This window comes from Leopardus geoffroyi, chromosome C3 (assembly GCF_018350155.1).
Source record: "Leopardus geoffroyi isolate Oge1 chromosome C3, O.geoffroyi_Oge1_pat1.0, whole genome shotgun sequence".
Classification (NCBI taxonomy): Eukaryota; Metazoa; Chordata; class Mammalia; order Carnivora; family Felidae; genus Leopardus; species Leopardus geoffroyi.
The window spans coordinates 135,560,476-135,580,890 of record NC_059338.1 but is presented as its reverse complement, the minus strand read 5'-3'; the positions used below and the strand labels follow the sequence as shown (position 1 = coordinate 135,580,890).

At 37.3% G+C, this 20,415-nt stretch overlaps 1 protein-coding gene across 1 annotated transcript in view; it reads right to left on the bottom strand.

Moving 5' to 3' along the window:
• Window positions 1–20,415, bottom strand: part of CPA6 (carboxypeptidase A6) — a 522,469-nt gene that overhangs the window by 445,144 nt on the left and 56,910 nt on the right. The window contains exon 2 of the mRNA XM_045455003.1: window positions 19,315–19,428. The gene's annotated coding sequence lies outside the window, so the exon portion shown is untranslated. The remainder of the gene's footprint in view (window positions 1–19,314; window positions 19,429–20,415) is intronic.

Here is a 20,415-nt window from a genome sequence, read left to right as displayed (position 1 = left end):
TGGTAGGAATGTGAACTGGTATAACCACTGTGGAAGACACTATGAAGGTTCCTTAAAAAATTAAAAATAGAACTACCATTTGATCCAGTAATTTCACTACCAGATATTTATCCAAAGAATATGAAAACCCTGATTTGAAAGGATATATGCACTCCTATGTTTATTGGAGCATTATTTACAATAGCAAAATTATGGAAGCAACACAACTGTTCATCAATAGGTGAATGGATATATATACAATGGAATATCATTCAGCCATAAAAAAGAATGAAATCTTGCCATTTGCAAACATGGATGGAACTAGAGAGTATAATGCTAAGTGAAATAAGTCAGTGAGAGAAAGACAAATACCATATGATTTCACTGATATGTGGAATTTAAGAAATAAAAGAATAAAGGGGAAAAAAATGAAACCAAAAAAAAAAAATAGACTCTTCAGAACAAATAGATGGATACCACAGGGAAGGTGGCTGGGAGGATGAATGAAATAGGTGATGGAGATTAAGAGTACACTTACCTTGAAAAGCACTGAGTAATATATGGAATTGTCGAATCACTATATTACACTATTACACTGAAACTAATATAACACTATATGTCAACTACAATGGAATTAAGACTTTTAAAGAATTATATCTTAGTACTCAGTTATTCTATTCTTTTGGTAATGGAAACCCATGCATATGTACACCAAAAGACATGTACAAGAATGTGTGTGGTCTCCTTCTATGTCTTAGAGAAAAAAATATCTTGAAAACTAAATGAGACTTCTGTTTTCCAACTTGGAAGTCATCACTTCCATTCTCCCAAGAAGAATACAGCTGAACCCATTAAAATCCAATAACTTTTCTTAGATTTGCCAAAATGTTGAGTCACAAGGCAGACCAACGCCTCCCAAGTTGGAGGCACAGGGGAACACAGAGTATCATAACTTACCAGGAGCAGAAGCCCCAGAGAAACTGGCTGGTGGAGTCAGTACCATAGTAGGAAAAGTTAAACTATAATCAACAAATTCCTGGAGCATCAATATGCACAAAGCTTGACAGTTAAAAAATAGGGGTGGGCAGTCTTAGGGGGGCTCACACTTTCATGAGTTATCTCTAAGACCTCCATCAAGACCTCTGAATGAAGATTAGAGAAAAACTGACTCCTGTTTCCTTCAGGGAGGAGAAAGTAACCATTTTGAAATATGTTCAGAGCATTTTGAACTTCTTAACAAAAGCCTGCCCTCAAGAGAAATCATTTCATCAGAGCCTAACCACTTTGGGTTTTACCAGAGCCTAACAGTCCTGGGAGAAGATGATCACTCAACTCCAACTTCCTCCAGCCTTCCGGTCTCACCTAAGCAGAGATGGGACATAGCTGAGAAGCACTTTTGAAGATCAAAGCCCAGGGGCACAGACTCACTAAAAGATTGAGACCTAATCATGACACTATAAAACATTTTTCCTTACCCCACTCCTTACCACCACATCAATAAAACTTCTACACAGGAGACTACAAAGGGAAGAACCGTAAGCCTCAGTCTTAATTTAAGAAATTTCAAGGAAAACACAAAGACAGTGAGGGATAAAAAATATGACAACAGATGAAATTTGGCCTTTAACACTTGCAGCTGCAGCAAATAGCAAACACAGCTCATTCCTACCCAGATAAACATAAAACCTCCTGCTAATGGCTTCCAACAAAAATTTACAAGGCATACTAAACAAACAAACAAACAAACCACCCCCCCCAAACACACACACACACACACACAGCCTCAAAAGACAGAGCCATCAAAACCAGATTCAGATATGGCAGAGATTTTGGAATTAACAAACTGAGAATTTAAAATAGCTATAATTAAGATAATAAGGGCTTAATGGGAAAGGGGGACAACATGCAGATACAAATAAGTAATGTCAACAGAAAAACAGGCATTCCGAAAAAGAATCCAAAGGAAATAGCAGAAATCAAAAAACACTGTGACAAAAATGCAGTATAACTTTGATGGGCTTATCATTACACTAGACATAGCCAAGGAAAGAACCAGTGAACTCAAAGATATATCAATAGAAATTTTCCAAACTGAAAAGCAAAGAGAAAAAATAATGAAAGAAACAGAACAGAATATTCATGAATTGTGGGAAAATTTAAAAAAGTATAATATATGCATAATGAGAACACCAAAAAGAGAGGAAAGAGAGAAAGAAGAATACTTGAAGAAATACTTAAAGAAATACTTGAAGAAATACTTGAAGCAATGGTTGAGAACTTCCCCAAACTAATGGCAGACACTGATCCACAGATCCAGGAAGCTTGGAAAACATTAAGTAGGCAAATACTAAAAAAATCTACATCTAGGCATTTTATATTCAAACTTCAGAAAATCAAAGGCAAAATCTTGAAAGAAGCTGGGGGTGAGGAGGAATACCTACATACAAAGGAACAAGGATAAGAATTGCATCAGACTTCTCTTCAGAAACCATGCAAGCAAGCATGAAACAAAACCGGCAAAATTATCCTTCAAAAGTAAAAAAGAAATAAAAGCTTTCTCAAATAAAACTTGAGGGAATTTGTTGGCAGTATTTCTGCCTGGAAAGAAAAGTTGAAAAAAGTTCTTCAGAGGCGAAAAATGATATAGTTCAGAAACTTCCTTCTACATCAAGGAGAGTATTAGACAAGGAATAAATGAAAAAGCTTCTTGTTTCTTCCCTAAGGTAATGGCACCATGACCAGCACCTGGACCCTCTTAATACATGCTGAATAATTTGGACATGGAGCACCAGGGATCATTGACTAAAAGAAGAAAAAAATAGAAGACTTACTCCTTTCACCCATGCTGAAGATATTGTAATGGACATGGTAAGTTCTCTGATTCATGGAAGGGAAGAATGTACTCTAAAGAAACTAGGCAAAACTGTAAATAAAATATGAAAATATGATGAAAGTTTTTTTACCCTCAGCTTTATAGATACAAATAATTTATTTTGTCTTATGCAGAACATTTTGTTATTATATTGTAATGCTAGTTAAATGGTGACATTATTTTGAGATCAATCATTGAGTATTTAAAGAAAAGGGAATTGAATATTTGCACTGTAGACATTATGAACTCTTTAAGAGCCAAAAATTATTACAGATTTTTAAACTGGAAATGAAAAAGCCATATTCGGAGTGCCTGGGTGCCTCGGTCAGTTGAGCATATGACTCTTGATTTTGGCTCAGGTCTCAATCTCACATGAGATGGACAGCACAGAGCTTGTTTGGGCTTCTCTTTCCCTCTCTCTCTGCCCCTCCCCTGCTCACACACTCTCTCTGTCTCAAAATAAATAAATAAACATTTCTTTAAAAAGGCCACAGAAACAACATCCTACTAAGTTTTAATTTCGAATAAGGTAAATATTGATCACTATAACCCACATAAACAAAAAGCCCTTTGGGTCCTCTCCCTGCCCCCTCTCCACCCCACCTCCTTTTAAAAGTAAAAGGTTATTGAGGAGGGCACCTGTTGGGATGAGCACTGGGTGTTGTATGGAAACCAATTTGACAATAAATTTCATAATAAGAAAAAGGTTATTGAAACCAAAAAAGTGAGAAAACCACAGAGGTTTATTATCAACTGTAATAGGTCCTTTTCTTGCTATTGTTATGGAATTCTAAGCAACTACCTAAATCCCTGACTGGACCTAGATTTTTATTGTTTCTAGCTTTGAAAGATGGTTTTGGTGACCTGAGAGACTCGGACCATGGTTAGCTTTTTTTTTTTTCTATTTTCTTTTTTTTTTTTTCTTTTTTTTTTAAATTTTTTTTTTCAACGTTTATTTATTTTTGAGACAGAGAGAGACAGAGCATGAATGGGGGAGGGGCAGAGAGAGAGGGAGACACAGAATCGGAAACAGGCTCCAGGCTCTGAGCCGTCAGCCCAGAGCCCGACGCGGGGCTCAAACTCACAGACCGCGAGATCGTGACCTGGCTGAAGTCGGACGCTCAACCGACTGCGCCACCCAGGCGCCCCATTCTATTTTCTTATTTTCTCTACTTTCTCTGCCCCACGTCCTTCATTTCTTTCTTTCTTATTATTCAGTTTTCTTTTTCTCCTTTTCTTACTTTATTTTTTTTCTTATTTTTATTTCATTTCCCCTTTTTTCTATTTATCTTTCTTTCTTCTCTTTCTCATTTTTATTTTATCTCTACCTTTATATTTTTTCTATATTTTTTCCTTTTTCTTATTTTTAATTTTTTCTTTATTTTGATGTTTCTCTATTTTCCTTTTTCTCATTTTTTCTTTCCTTTATGCTGTAATTTTTATTTTTCCCGCTTTTTAATCTTTTTTCTCATTTTTCTTCTTAAATTTAATTTGTTACTATTGTTAGTAATACATGCTAAAAGGCCTCTTGCCAATCTCTGCTTAAAAGAAGACCCATGTTTGGCAACTACTGGCTCCTCAAGACCACTGCCAAGATTACCCTTACCAAAGTGAAATTGGCTGGACACATTGTGGCTGGCTAAGTGGTGGCCGCCAAGATCACCAAGAAAAGTCATCAGAACTCCTCCAGGCTCCAAGACTATCCCTTGAAGTTCAAATCAGCGAGTGCTGGACACCAACAGCTGTGGATGAGAGCTGTGCAACTAGTACATGCTGCTTTGTGTGTATGGCTTGACTGGTCAGTCTATAGGCTACATGCAGTAGAGAACGCAAATTGCTGGGTTCCCTCTAAGCTCAAATTAAGAAGGTATCCAGCACTCCAAGGCATTCAAAAGTATTGTATCCAAAAGAACTGCTAACCTTAAGTTTAAGGAATTACCAGGAGCCACTTGGGAGACAAAAGGCCAGCCAGCCATAGCTGCAAGTTCGTCCTTTACCACCACCTGGGTGAAACTTCAGAGACTGGACTATTTTTCCTAGGGTACTTTTCCTCTTTCCTGCTTTTCCCTTTTCTTCCATGTTCGTGGGGGAGATGGCTGTATAGAAATAAATGCAATAAAAATATTTAATAGGGAAGCATTTACTATCTTATTTTATGAGTTGCTTTTAAGTGATGGATTATAAGAGATGATTATTGATTTCATTGGTTTTCATGTGTATTTGTCTTAGAGAACATAGGCTATCACTTTTTAAGCTGGTTTTATAGCAATAGTATTCACATCAACAAACAACAATACAACTTATGACTGGCCAAAGATTTCTATACCATTCCAATTATTTTTAGCCACAAATAGCCATTTACCAGACTGGAAATGAATGATGAGTGAAGTTGAGCAGCTTATTGAAAATCAGAGCTGGTGAGTGACTGAGCTTATATTGTGTGATTATGATCTCAACCTGTGCTATGTGGCCTCCTTTGACTCAGGTCTGGAGGCCTCTAGAGTCCTGTTTTGGTAGCCTTTTAAGGTTAGTTATATTGTGTGTCTCAAATGAATACTTGAAAGTCATATGAGAGATCAGACAGCTAATTGCCTTGTGTAGTAATTTTCAGTGCTCTTTGTGAACTAATTTGCCTATAGTCCCCTAAGTTGTTCTCTGGACAAGCAGGACATAGTCCAAATTCTACTTTGAAAATGTGGAAGAAAACACAGCTGTCCAGAGTGCTGGAAATACTTACAGTGTATGCAACCCCACACCGTTTAGTCTTAAAGGCCCTTTGGCACACAACTGGGCCTCCCTGGTATTACGGCTTTAGTAGAAGCCTAATCCAGATCTAAATCAGAGGATGGTGTCTATAAAAGTGGTCTCCTGGCTCTTCACCTACCTCATATCAAAATTCCTTTTGAGTTAGTTAGCAAATGTAGAATAATGTAGGAAGACAAACATCTCTTACATATTCTCAAATTCATTTATTAAACTAGAAGGTCTCCCTTTTCCTATCCCAATCTTTTTCTATTAATATACAAATTAATTTATCCAGGAAATTAATATTTTGACTCTTGTGCAGATATGAAGAGCTGGATATGTATATAATACGTACAAAAAAGTACTTCTGAAACAAATATGTTTATTGGCTAGTGGTGCTAGAACTAGAAATATGAGTCAACTATAATACTTGTCCTCAAGGAGCTAACATATTAGTTGGGGATTTATTCCTAAGTATTTGTTGCATTGCTTCAAGTACATAGCACCAAGCAAGTAATAAAGAAGTATCTATTTGCATTTATTTTTTGAATGGTGGAAACAACTGTGAAGGAGAGGCACATAATGCAGCCTGGGAGGGACAGGGGTTTAGGTTGCTTGGCAAGTTAGCTATAAAGGAAAGAGGGTAGCAGGGTAGACCTTCAGAGATATGGCACTCAGAAAGACAGCAGAGTATACATTTTAGGGGTACATTTCAGCAGTGAACACAGGGCTGTGTATATGATGGAAACAGCACCCCTTTCACCCAGACAGGTAGAGCAGAAGAAATAAATGCTCGGCTGTTGGAGGCTAATAAAATCAGAAAGCACACTTCACCTCTTTACAGAGTTGACTAAAACATAGACACTTAATTAAGAAGCTTTCAAATGCACAAATTCAACTCTTTTCAGAAGATGTTCTACAGAATACAAGATGCTTTGTATATTAATAAATACCATTTAATAAATAGGTCCAAGGTCAAACTGGTTCAGAAAATGTAAATATCCACTGTGAATCTTAAGAAGGGATAAATCTGCAGTTTTCCAGAAGGTTTGGGTAGCTTTTCACCTGAGCATCTTGAGAAACCGGTTCTCAGAGTGCTTGCTGGGAAATGCCATGTCAGCATATGGATACTACCTGGCTAGTCTAATAGATCCCATTCTCCCTGAAGACATGTTGACTCTCCTGAGATCACACAAGCCAAAAACAGGCCAGACGGAGGCAACTGCAGACCTGTTAATGATGGGAAGACCCAAAAATGCATGATTTTCAACTTAAAGCTGCTGTGTGCTATGTGGTAAGCCCTTCGGCTCTCCAAATGCTAGTTTTCTGCTATGGCCAAGAAACATTTCCTCCTGTCTTCTCTCACTTCTTTGCTGACCTCAGTACAGTGAGTGACTCATGTGGATATTAAAGTTAACAGCTGTTTGTATAGCTAACCTATTAGTCAGGAGAAAGTAGGAACTCTTGATAGGGATAGGAGAAGTTGATTGGGAAATAATTTCATCCGTTTCAGTCCCCAGACACTTGGGAAAATTGTGTCTTCCAAAAATTCTAGTTTTCAGACTCCCAAAAAAGGTAGTTAAAAATTTTATTTGAAAGCTACCTAAGAGTCACCCTCTCATCTCTACTGGAGACATCAGGTTATTTGGCAAGGGCTCATCACTCAGAGAGGATCTGACCTACTTTTGGACATCAAAGGGAAAAAAGACAATAAATTTCTCCTGATTCCACAGAGCCTTGAGTCTTGGATCACCTGCATAAAGTGATCATTGCCCCATTTACCCTCCTGATGTCATTATGTATCTCCCAAGTGTTAATTTCAATAGGCAATACATATTTTTTGTGATCCTCATACACTTGTAAAATCCTATATTTAAAAAGGTCTTTACAGATCACATAGGATAGAGTAGTCAGCTTGATTGTGTTCTTCCACTATTTGTAGAAGTAGCCTTTATAATGCATCTACATGGATGGAGAAGATCCATATGCAAGAGGAGGAAATGGTAGGCAGAGATTGAGGCCTGTGGGAGATGTTGAGGGGGAATAGCTCTTATGTTTGCCTTTCTCTCATGATTGACCATGGCCTCTGTGCCTTGTATGGGATTAGGTTAGAATAGTACAGTAGTGATAGGGTGAGAGCATTCACACTGGAAAATATACAGAGAACAATTGTGTATTAAGCTTTGTTATATATACCTCACTCCCATTCTGTTGGGTGTCTGTTATGTCTAGTTTATACCCTTAGCATCATTTCATCCATATAAAAATCTAACATATAAATGCTTAACTTTTGAAAGTTACATTGTTTCTAAAATAAAATCTGTTTGAATGTTGAAACCTTCAGCTACCATCCTTTCCTCCCTTTCCCCCTAAAGTCCCTCATATATACTGACTTATCCTTAAGAAGTAGCATTTTCTTGAAATCATTAGTAAAGATTAATTAGATACTTCCTCAGTTGCTTAGACATGTGTATTAAGACACAAAAAATAGAGCTACTCAGCATTTATGGTGCAAAGAAATGTGCATAATTTTTAAGTAACTTGGTGTTGAAGCATTGCAGTTTTTGTGTCTCCCATATGTGAGGTAAAAAATCTGAGACATTCATTAGTTTTATAAGTGTCATTTAAAGGGGAAGAAAATAGAGACTTCTGTGCATTTAAGGGAGTGATAATTCACACATGTATTTCTGGCTTGTAATTTGAGGGAATGAGAATAATGTTTTTATTTGGGGCATGTACTTCTAAGAATAAGCACAATATGTTAACAAGGCAAGAGAGACTCAGAATACTACGTTATCCTTCTTTTCTCCAGAATAGGCTAATGACTTACCATTCAGGGCTTTCTCCTTTGCATTTTCCCGTCTTTGCAGAAGATGTCACAAAGTTTCACAAGCCCCTCTTTGATAATCCACAGCTGTTTAGATTTCACTTGCGTGCACCCACTCATATTCCCTGCTCAGGGTTTAGCCACCACAATAGATCACCTGAGCTGCAGTGTGCTCCCCTCTGTCCTCTCAAATAGCCCCTGGGCATAGGGGACAGAGATCTCATGTAGCAGAGGACTCGTGAGTTTTTTCAAGAGACAGCCTGCTTGGTGAGGTCACTGAACAGTCCTGAAAGGGTCCTTGATTGAAAACTTTGTGGTATGGTTTCTTTTCGCATGTTCTTTAGACCAAGGAACAACCTTTTGACATGGACTTTCCTCTCAAATATGTCTAGCACAGTGCCTGAAATGTAAAAGGGCTTGATAAATAGTATCTTTCCTCTTTTTCCTGCAAGAGAGTTATTATTTAAAAAAAAAAAAGAACTACAGGGAAGTTTAGAAAAGCACGAGTCCATGTATAGCTGAGAAATGTACAGAAATGTTTTGTGGGGGGGCGCCTGGGTGGCTTAGTCGGCTGAGCATCCAACTCTTGGTTTTGGCTCAGGTCATGATCTCATCGTTCGTGAGATCGAGCCCCACTTCGGGCTCTGTGCTGACAGCATGGAGCCTGCTTGAGATTCTCTCTCTTTCCCCCCAACTCTCTCCCTCTCTCTCAAAATAAATAAATAAACTTAAAAAGAAGAAATGTTTTGTGGATGAGGCTGAGTTGAGTCAAGCACTGAAGAACAGGTTCACTCATTCATTTGACAGATGCAGGAGCCTAGCCACTACATTTCAGGTACTGCTACACATGAGAATACAATGGTGACCAAAAGTAAACACAAGAGTTTATGATTTGGGGAGGCAAACATTCATCAAATGACATATAAATAAATATAAATTTACATGACAAGCAACCTAAATGCCCAAAAGGAAATGGTGGAAATAAATTATATGTCCTCTTGATTTGATCTTATGTAGACATTGAAATTGTTTCAAATAATGTAAAATGATTACAATAACACGGGATATTTAAAAAGTGGGGCATAAAAGTATAAAGGATAATCCCTATTTTATAGAAACAAATGTATGCTTGCCTATGCATAGGGAAGTTGATTATATACCACATTGAATAGCTGTTATCCCTGATGAGAAGATTTTGAAGCACAGACCGTGTTCTCACTAAAGAGTAACGTTTTGCCAGGAGGCATTGTTATTTATTGTTTGAGTTTACAATTAGAGCCTCTGCATGCTTCAATGAGGAACTAAAGTTTTAACATGCCTTCGTTCCCTTTCACCTGTTTTTGGTTTTGATGTGTGGGGAGTAAGGTAAAGATCCCTGAGAGAAAAAACTTTATTTTTTTTTTCCTGAGAACGTAAGCTTTAAAATTGTAAATAAAACATGCTTTCAGTGGTCTTATCTATGTAATAATGTATTAATAAACTATTACCTGGAATTTTGTCTGAAAGAACCAAAGAATGTTTGATTTTACCTTAGGAAGAAACCTAGCTTCAAAGAAATTCAGTTTTGGTGAATTTTTCCTATGAGACTTGAATGGCTATGAGAGATACTACTAACGTTCACTGATACCTTGTTCTATTCTCCTTCAGGGGCACACACAGGGGGACTGTTCTTTCCTGACTGCTTATAGTTAGGTGTGTCCCTGTGAAGAGTTTTGGCCAATGGTGAAGATCCTTTCTGATTCAGATTTTACAAAATGCCAGTAAGAGACCCACCAGTTTGGCTCTTCCTTGTGAAGCAAAGGTAGAAACACATGCTGACAGGAAGACTCCTTCAACTTGGGTCCCTGAGTGACTACTGAGCAGAGACCTACTAACCTCTCCCTACTGCTCCCACCTACCACCACCCCAGGCCCACGTTGGACATGTAATATAAGTGAAAGATAAATCCTTGTTGCTTAAGCCACCGAGATTTAGAGCATTTGGGGTTACCATAGCTAGCCTAACCCAAATGACACAGAAAGCAATTTAAGCTCTTTTTTCCTGGCATTGCCTTCCCCAAAGATCAAAAAAGCCTCCTAAATATCTAAGTTTTCTATTATAACAGATTTCCATGATGCTGCCACTTTCAATGGACAGTGGAACTTTCTTTTAGAACAGAAGACAACATTGTGGGGAAGATTACATGAAATGCCTGGAGAATGATTTCCTTCTGTGATTTCTAAAGACTGTGTGTATTTAGTGCCAAGTACCCACATGACAAATGAAGAATTCAATCAAATGTCTATGTGATCTCAAGCATCTCTGGATGGTTGGTATCAGACAAAACTTCTGGTTGACTGCTGGAACTGGAAAGTTCTGCAGTGGATATTTAGCATTGTCCATAAATAGGCCTAAAGTCAATAATGCAGCCTGAGTTTGGGCATAGAAATCTGTTTGGTGAAGTGGACTAGAAATAGATTTATGCAGAAAACAGACTAGATGTTTTGTTAAATGCCTTACAGCTCTAAAAGTTGGAGATTTGTTCTCCTGCTAAAAGATATCCCTTAATAGTCCACTGTTAGTAATAGACCAGTTTCTTTTTTTTTTAAATACAAATTTCCTCTCTTAAAATGCAACTATGACTGAGATGATCATCAAATTTTGTCCTATACACATGAAAATCTTACAAGGAAAGATTGGGTGTTTACATAAGCTAAGACAAGCTGTAAACTAAAAAATGGATAATTAGAGAAAAATATAAAGAGGGAAGAGGCAATCTCAGGGAGTGGGCAAGAGCTCTTCAAATTAAGTGATACAGACATCTCCCAAAGTTCTGTTCTTCTTATGGAGATGAAAACTTATTCTTTTTCCTCCTAAAATGGGATTTTCATACAAAATGTGCAGATGGATTCTGGAATTCCTGAGACAGACAGATACACACACACACACACACACACACACACACACACACACACAGATAGAGACAGAGACATAGAAAGGAAGAGTTTTTTTCATAATCAAAGACTCAGCATGTATGCCATGAATAAGAAAGTTGAAAAAAAAAAGAAAGTTGATCAACATTATGTTTGAAGAAAAAAGCATTGATTTTCATACAATTATTTGGGCTACTTTTCCACATTAAAAAATATTTTAGTGCTAGCCAATGATTTCCACTTTTGAATGTACTGTTCTCCAGAAATTGATGCAGTTTAGAGAGGCAGTGGCTGTAATCACGGTTCCATCTCCCCAAAGCAGAGAGTCCCGGTCTGCTTCATAATTGTCTGCCAGTCTCGTGTCTGCCTGGTGTCAGCTACATTTGTTCTGGGAAATTTGCTGCTCCATTGCTGTTGGCCTCACAAAAGGATCACAAATACTTCAAGGTCATGTACAGTGTCCTCTGGAACCAAGTGGAGGAAACCCCACTTCCTGCTAGAATCAGTTGAGCTTCTGGTACAAAAGGTCACTATTGGCTACAACCTCTTGTGTGGCTCTGGAACTCACTGAGGGAACTGGTCCAAGCAGACATGGGTGTGGAGCAGGAATTGGCCTGCCATTAATTTACTTGGCCTCATGCTGATGAATAATAATGACTTAGATGTCACAGATTTTTATCTAATGGGAGCATAAAGGATTTTAAATCCCCAAACTCCCATCAACTTCTATGCAACTAATTGAAACTTAAAGCACTGGCATTTTTCTTCTTATTGTTGCTTAGGACAGCTATTTAATAGAAAATATGTAGAAATGTCTGGATGTAGATAACATTTCAACTGATTTGATTATAATCAGATTCCTGCATCCCTTCCTTCAAATTACTGAGGGTGATTGTTCAGAATGATAGTTTTACATTGTATGTCTCAATGTAGCTAATCCAATCTCATCATTGTTTTAAAGTATTAAAACTCCCAGAGACTGATTCCTCTTCCTCCTCCTCTTCCTGCTTTGTTTTTCCTTGTAAGCAATGCACTGCAGCCTATAGAGCTAAGCTGGTAATAAACATGTGATTATAGTCAGTAATCATTCCCCCTCCTTTTTTTTTATAGCCAATGTCAGTACCAATTCTCCACCTTAGGTCATGAGTGTCCTGTTACTTCTGATCGCCAAACTTCAGTGCGTTGTCACTTGCATCAATCATTTTACTCTCTGCCTACTTTGGGAGATAATCTTATTTGAGTTTCTTGAGTTTCTACGTCTTGCTGGATGTGCCAACACCCAGGCACATCCCTATGTGGCTCTATCACCCAGGCCTTTTCTCATGTTTGTTTATGCAGCTGGTAACTCGTGAGATGAGGTAATATTTGGGCATAGAGCAGGCCAGCTCACTTCTTGCTAGAAAAGCAGTGGATTCCCCAAGCTCCACTGATGCTTGCTGTGCTATGAATAATGAAATCCTTTGCATCTGACCCAAGATCTTGGGTCTTCTGCTAAGCATCCAGACAACTGTTATAGGCTAACTTTACAGCTTATAAGTGAGATAAAATCAAATCCAGAACCAATAGTCTATAACAACTGGATTGCTTTTATATATGTGCTTTTGCCCCCAAATAGTAAGCCCCTTGAGATCAATAGTCTGAGTCATGTTTGTACTGCCTTTGGTAAACTTAAATAAACATTCAGTAAGTGTTCACTGGCAATGATGATATCAACTTATACCATGAAGGTGAAATTTTGATATCAAGACAGCAAGGATATCATTGTGGCAACCTGTAATGCCATAGGATGTCAATTCTTGTTTACTCCTTACTTATCCTAACTCATGAAGTAGGTGATACTATGTTGTGGAGAGATTTTTCTGTAGGAAACAGATGTGAAGAATTAGACTACAATAAAGAGATATTGAGAATATTGCAGACATGGTTACTCCACACTTCTGTTCCCACCCTAGTGACAAACAGCTTCAGGAAGAGCAGTCATTTGCCATGAGGAAGAAAACTCACTTCAGGGGGAAAAAAGGAGGGACAGAGCTACTAGTCCTCTATATTAATACAGTAGCAAATCTTTGTCTACCTCTTTCCTATTTACTGAGGAGAAAGTGGCAGCTTTCTTTGAACTGAAAACCATCAAATGGCTGTCAAAGAGGCCAGTAGGCACAAAGATTCTCTGAGTTAATAAGTTACTTTATCTTTTTGAGGTAGAAATCACTCATTTCTCTAACAAGTAAATATATGAACTAATTTCCTTCTCATTTCAACAGACACTCTTGTAATGCTAAATGTTGCACCAATATGGCATATTGCTATGCTAATTCTATGCTTGGAAGGTGTTCCCAGGAAAGCAAACTTATTGGTATGATGAACATGAGAATTCCTGTCTCTTATCTCCCATGGCAGAGAGCATCATTGACCTAAAGCACCAGCAACCTTGCTATGAAATCCATTGCCATGTTTGCACAAAGTTCATGCTTCTCAGGTGCTGCTCTCATTCAGTGAGTGTGGCAGGAATACGATAGCAGTCCATTCCTGAAATGTGTGGGACTCTTCATGGCTGACTTTGGTTCAGGATGCCCCAACAGCCTTGCGGAACTCCCCTTAAAAGTGAATTTCCACCAACCTTACTTCCTTGTTTCTATTCCTCTCTGGGGATCAGATTTGCACCACAGTCTAATGGCTCTCCTGCCCTTCCCCAGCTCTCTCCCCATTTTCTCCCACATGCATTAGCCCTAATAAATTTCCAGCATGTTCAATCCTGTCTTGGTATTGGCCTCTTGAAAGACATGGACTAACTAAATTGCCTCAGAAATTACCAATGCTATTTGTTCAAAGTGTGGAGATTCTTAGAGCAGTTTGAGAAGTGCATATTATAATCTGAAATTATGAATACTGGATTTATTTATAATAATAAAACTCTGAGAGTTCCAGGAATTTGAGAGGCAATTATAATAAAATACAATTTATACTGTGAGCTTCATATTTCAGCAGTTTTATTTTAAGTTTTTATTCTAACTCCAGTTACATTTATCAGGATAGTGGTCTCCCAAATACATCCTTGGCTTTCTCAGACTATCCATTTGTTTACAAAGATTATGTGCCTGAAATGTGCTTGCTTTCTCTTCCTACCACCTTCATCCCTTATTGTCTTATTCATCCTTCAAGATCGGTTCCAACTGGTTCCGTGAAGCCTTCCCAGCCTCTTCCTAAGCAGGGTATTTCTCTGTGTTTTTCTTGCTTACAAAGAACTATTATTTAGTATCTGACTCATCACAGTCACCTGCTATCATATTTGTTACATTACCATAAGATATTTGTGTTATCTCTTCTGTGGTGGGAGTTTCTTATGGGGGGTTGTGTTTTATGAGTATATGAGCCCTTCTCCTTTCAAAGAGACAGACCAGTGCCCAGCTCACAGTATATGCTCTGAGCACACTTAGAGAGTTGAATGCAACTACTTTCTTGGTCACTGGCTATTTAATAGGGAAGCACCTGAGAGTTTAGCAAGTTAGAGCCCACCAGTGGGGATAGTTCTTGCTTTTTTTTTTTTTTTTTTTGCCTGTCTCTTGACTGCTGAGAAATAGTGCTAATCATAAAGTTATATAATGTTCCGTACCGATACTTTTTAAAAAGACAAACATTAATGATTTAAGACCAGTAAATTGAATCTTTGAATTTGAAATTATAACTACCTTCTACAAGCAGAGACAGATCTGACTTCTGACTTTTCCCTCAAATTCTTTCCAAAGGGAATGCCAAACTCCATATTCTATTCCCCTCCTCAGTATGTTGCAGCATTTTCTACATTATCTCAACATATTCCCCCTCATACTGGACTTGTTAGGAACTATCAGAATGATTTGTGTTTCTGTGGAGAAAAATCACCTTTTCCTCCCCTGGGATTCACATCTGTTTCTCCTGTCTTCATGAGCCTCTGCCAAAGGCCTGAGACTGTTAGAGATTTAATATCTGGATCCTTTTGAAGTCAGAGCAGAGATCAGGTCCTGTCCTTTCATCTGGACACATAAAGCTGTGATGTGAGGAGAGAGACTTCTGATTGCTGCCAAATTTTTGTTAGCCTCTAGTCTTTGACTCTTGCCCGTGTCTCTGTGTTAAATTGCACTAGAGATGCAGAAACAGATCGGAGAATTTATCTGTAAACAACAATGTCTCAAATGACCATTTTATTTTATGGCTTTGTAAAAGCATGATATGAACATATCGGTGTTCTTTTAAAATATCATGATATAACCCCCTGTGAATGTATTCAACTGTGTTTGATTGTGGGCTTCTGTAGAATAATTCAAATTGGGCTAAGCCTCCAAATTAGGGAATGGTGAAATTTGGGTAAGAAACTTCTGGCCACAAGGTAAGGCAAGGTGAATATAAACTTCTCCTTTGTCTTCTCTATTCCTGCAAAATGTAATAGCTCTCTGTTGGCTGTATACAATTTTACTAGACATAATTGGATATGTTTTGGGCTTGATTTTAAATTCATTCATTGTAATAGAAACTCTGTAATTTTAGGGTGATTTGCAAGGTTTCATGTAAGAAGTTTGGCAGTAACTCAGGCCCTGTGGGAGGTAGGCTCAGCAAATATTTCTAAGGTTCCTCTCTGGTCCATATGTCTATATATATGGTACCCTATTATAGCCATCTACTTTACTATTTTTCATTATAAGAATGCATGAAACTTTCAGTGGGTTTTACAGAGACCATGAGTAGCCAGGGAGGAAGCATAATACTCATCTCTCTGATTTCAGATCTCCAAAATATAGAATTCTATCTCTCTTTTGCTAAGAATTAGCTTGGCGGTGAGCACAGATTTCCTTTCCTAAGACTCTCCCTGATCTAAAATATCCTCTCTAATTTCCTTCCTCTATTGAGCTAGAAGCATTTTATTGGGTATGGGGAAATGGTGTATTGTAGATGACAGGGAATGTAAGCTTTATCTAATTGAAACTTTGGATTTTTTTTCTTCTTTTATATCTGAATCTAGCCTTCTGCAGTAAAAAGCCAGAATTATTGCTAACTTTCTTCTCTGTTTCCTTTATTACTCTTCACAGTTTAGAGCATTCATTGATATGTCATTGAACAGAGATGAATTTGTGTGTCTTTGTCAAGTTCCTGTAATAATCCACATGTCATGTGACCTATGTCAAGATATAATCTTCAAAAATAAACAAGTAACTCACAACACATGCAACAATTAATTCAACATGGATCAACAACATAAATATGAGCTTTCTTATGTCTAAGAGTTTCTTAGAAGAAAACACAGTGGTAAATCTTTATGACCTTATATTTTGGCAATGGATTTTTAGATCTGACACCAAAAGCATGAACAGTAAGAGAAAAAGAATAGATAAATTTGACTTCATAGAAATTTAAAAAATTGTGCATCAAAGGACATTATCAAAAAAGTGAAAAGATAACCTACAGAAGGGGGAAAATATTTTCAAACCATTTATCTGGTAAGGATTTAATATCCAGAATATATCAAGAACTCCCAAAACTCGACAAGAGAATAGACAAACAACCAATTAAAAAAATAGGCAAAGACTTGAACAGACATTTCTCCAAAGAAAATATACAAATGGGCAACAAACACATGAACAGATGTTCAACATTACTAATCATTAGGGAAATGCAAATCAAAACCATAATGAGATACCACTTCATACCTACTCGGATGGCTATAACTTCAAGAAAATGGAAAAATAACAAATGTTAGGGAAACTGAAACCTTCATCAATTGCTGGTGAGATTGTAAAATGGTGAAGCTTCTGTGTAAAAGAGTTTGATGGTTTCTCAAAAAGCTAGATATAGAATTATCATAAGACTCAGGAATTACACTCAAATCACTGAAATCATGGGCTTAAATAGATACTTGTATGCCAATGTTCTTTGGAACACTGGAACATTATTCGCAATAACAGAGAGGTGAAACTACCCAGTGTCTATCAACAAATGAATGGATAAACAAAATACATCACATACATAGGATGGAATATTATTAAGCCAAAGAAAGGAATGAAGTTCTGATACATGCTACAGCATGGATAAACCTTAAAAATATTATGCTTAGTGACAGAGGCAGATGAAAAAGGACAAATATTGTATGACACCACTTATATGAAATATCTAGAATAGGCAAATTCATAGATAGAAAAGTAGGTTAGAGTTTACCAAGAGTTGGGAGAACAGGAGATAGGAATTACAAAATCTCTATTTAGGATGATGAAAGATAGGGGTGATGGTTGCACAACATTGTGAATGTAATTAACATCACTGAATTATAACCTTAAAAATGATTACAATGGCAGTCAATAAATAAATATGTGGGGTCACAAGGGTGGCTCAGTCGGTTAAGCATCCGACTTTGGCTCAGGTCATAATCTCATTGTTCTTGAGTTCGAGCTCTGCATTGGGCTCTCTGCTCTCAGCGTGGAGCCGAGCCCACTTCGGATCCCTTACTCACATGCTTTCTAGCTCTCTTTCTCTCAAAAATAAATAAACATTTTTAAAATTAAAAAATAATAAAAATAAGTGGTTTTGTTCCCTTATATCATATAGACAAGCCAAATTTGAAAGATGAGTTTAAGCATTAGTTTAAGGCTAGTAGGAACTGATATTTATTCCCAGGAAGATAATTTAGAGTAGAAACAGCAGTGTTTCATAAGACGTGTGAGAAGACATAAATATTTCACCCTTTGCTAGGTTTCCTGTGCCTAGAAGAGAATTCTCTGAAAAAAGCACAGAAGGTTCACTTGAACCTTGTTGTCATTGATAGCTGATGAAGACAATCCACATCAGAGGGTGTTTGTGTTGGTGGAAGTTTTCCATTAGCTTCATGTGAGTTTTTCTATAGGAATTAAAAATTTACCTTAAAAATTTTTATATCTTTGTCTTAGTTACTAAATCTAACAGTCTTTGTCAATATCAACAAAACATAATAGATTTCACAAGCACAAAAGTCTTTACTCAACCTTCCTTCCTTCCTCTCTTCCTTCTCTTCTCTTCCCTTCCCTTCTCTTCTCTTCTCTTCTCTTCTCTTCTCTTCTCTTCTCTTCCCTTCCCTTCCCTTCTCTTCTCTTCTCTTCTCTTCTCTTCTCTTCCATTCCCTTCTCTTCCCTTCCCTTCCCAACTTCAGAGTTGGTAACAGGATCTACTAATACTCTTAAAATAAATAACTTTATTTCTGCTTGGATGACCACCTGGATTAGGACTAAACCTTCTTAACTGTATAGCACCTTTCTTCAGGGAAATCTGAAATCTTTGGATTTATTCCTGTTCTAATTTCTTTTGTAATCTTAACCATTTTGGAAGATAAGAGAGATGACAGAAGTGAAGAGAAAGAATAAGAAGTAGCCAATAACTAATTTTTTATCCACTTGCATGGTAGCTGACCAGCACATTAAAAAATATCCAGAATTGTGCTTCTTGATGCTAACATACCCTTATTTGGGATTTGCAAAAAAAATTTATGGAAATAAAAAATTATTTGTAATCATATAAAAGCTTCATAATATAAAATGGTATATTAGAGATAAAAATATACACACAAAAACAAACATAGGCACATCACAATCTCAGATATTTTTCTCAAGCTTGTGGTCCTGATATATAGTCTTTGAAGGGGATGTGATAAGGGCCCTGAAGGAAAAAGAGGAAGGGGGATATATATATATATATATATATATATATATATATATATATATATACTAAAGATAAAAGATACATATGTAACTTAAGGATAAAATATTTGTTAAGTCAGAAATTGAATGAGGATAAACAAAGACAGTGACTTTGATTGCTACTAGAAAGAAAACAGCTACAGTGAGCATAAAAGAAGGATGGGTAAAGAAAGATGAGTACAAAGAATGGGGACTTGTGGAACAATGACATAAAATAAGTGGGAGTAGGGACACTGGTGTCTTTCTCACATGCTTTCAAGAGGCTAGAGTGTTGTAGTGCTAGATTACCTGGGTCTTTTGCCTTTCAAAGCTATTTCTTCACTCTGTCACGCCTGTAGGTTCAGAAGCCTCCTCATCCTCCAGAATACATAGGCATTCATGTTCATATTGCTCTAGTTTCTGCTGCAAAATTGTTGAAAACCAGAATGAGGGCCCCATCATATTCTAAGAAGTCAAAACACCTCAAATACCTGGGGGATACATAACCTCTATAGCAAATTAAACATTTCACAAGATATTTTAACTATTGCAGTCAAAATAACTTCTCTATCAGAAGCAACTGACCAATTTGACCATTGCTTTACATGATCTTCTAAGAAGGCTGTTATAGGTACAGTGTTTTGTCATTGACTCATCTGTTCATTGATTCAAGTACATGCTTTGTAATATGCTACCACCTACCTTTATGAGTACTTAGTTAGCGACTTTTTGATGTAACATGTCTTGAAAAGTTATACTACCTTTCAGACAATTGCTTTTTCCCCCCAGAATAGCAAGATTTTCACATTAAAACACACTGAATAAACATGGCGGTGCTTGGGGACACCTGGATGGCTCAGTGGGTTGAGTGTCTGACTTCGGCTCAGGTCATGATCTCACAGTTTGTGAGTTCAAGCCGTGCATTGGGCTCTCTGCTGTCAGCCCAGAGTCCATTTTGGATCCTCTGTCTCCCTCTTTCTCTGCCCCTCCCCCACTTGTGCTCTCACTCAAAAATAAATAAACATTAAAAAAAAAACCATGGTGGTATTTCAACATTATGATTTCAGGCAAAGATATGCTTACCAATTCACTCAAAACAAGATTTTAGTGCAAGAACAGCATGTGGAACACATTTAAATTGCATACTGTGAAGGATGTACCCAAAATGTTTTCCTCTGTGTACATAAGACAAGGGAAAGAGATGAAACAAAGCATCTTCAGCTAGTTATTCACATGGGCTGTTCTAAAGTGTTCTTATGGTTATTTAGTCTTTATTTTGCCCTAAAGGTGTGTTTCTGTGCTGTAAGTTGAAGTGTAGATTTGAGTGCCAGACAACTATGAGTCTGAAAATGGTTGAAAAATTGGCAAAGAGAATGATGAAGAAAAAACCCTCCAAAGAATGTTTCTCAC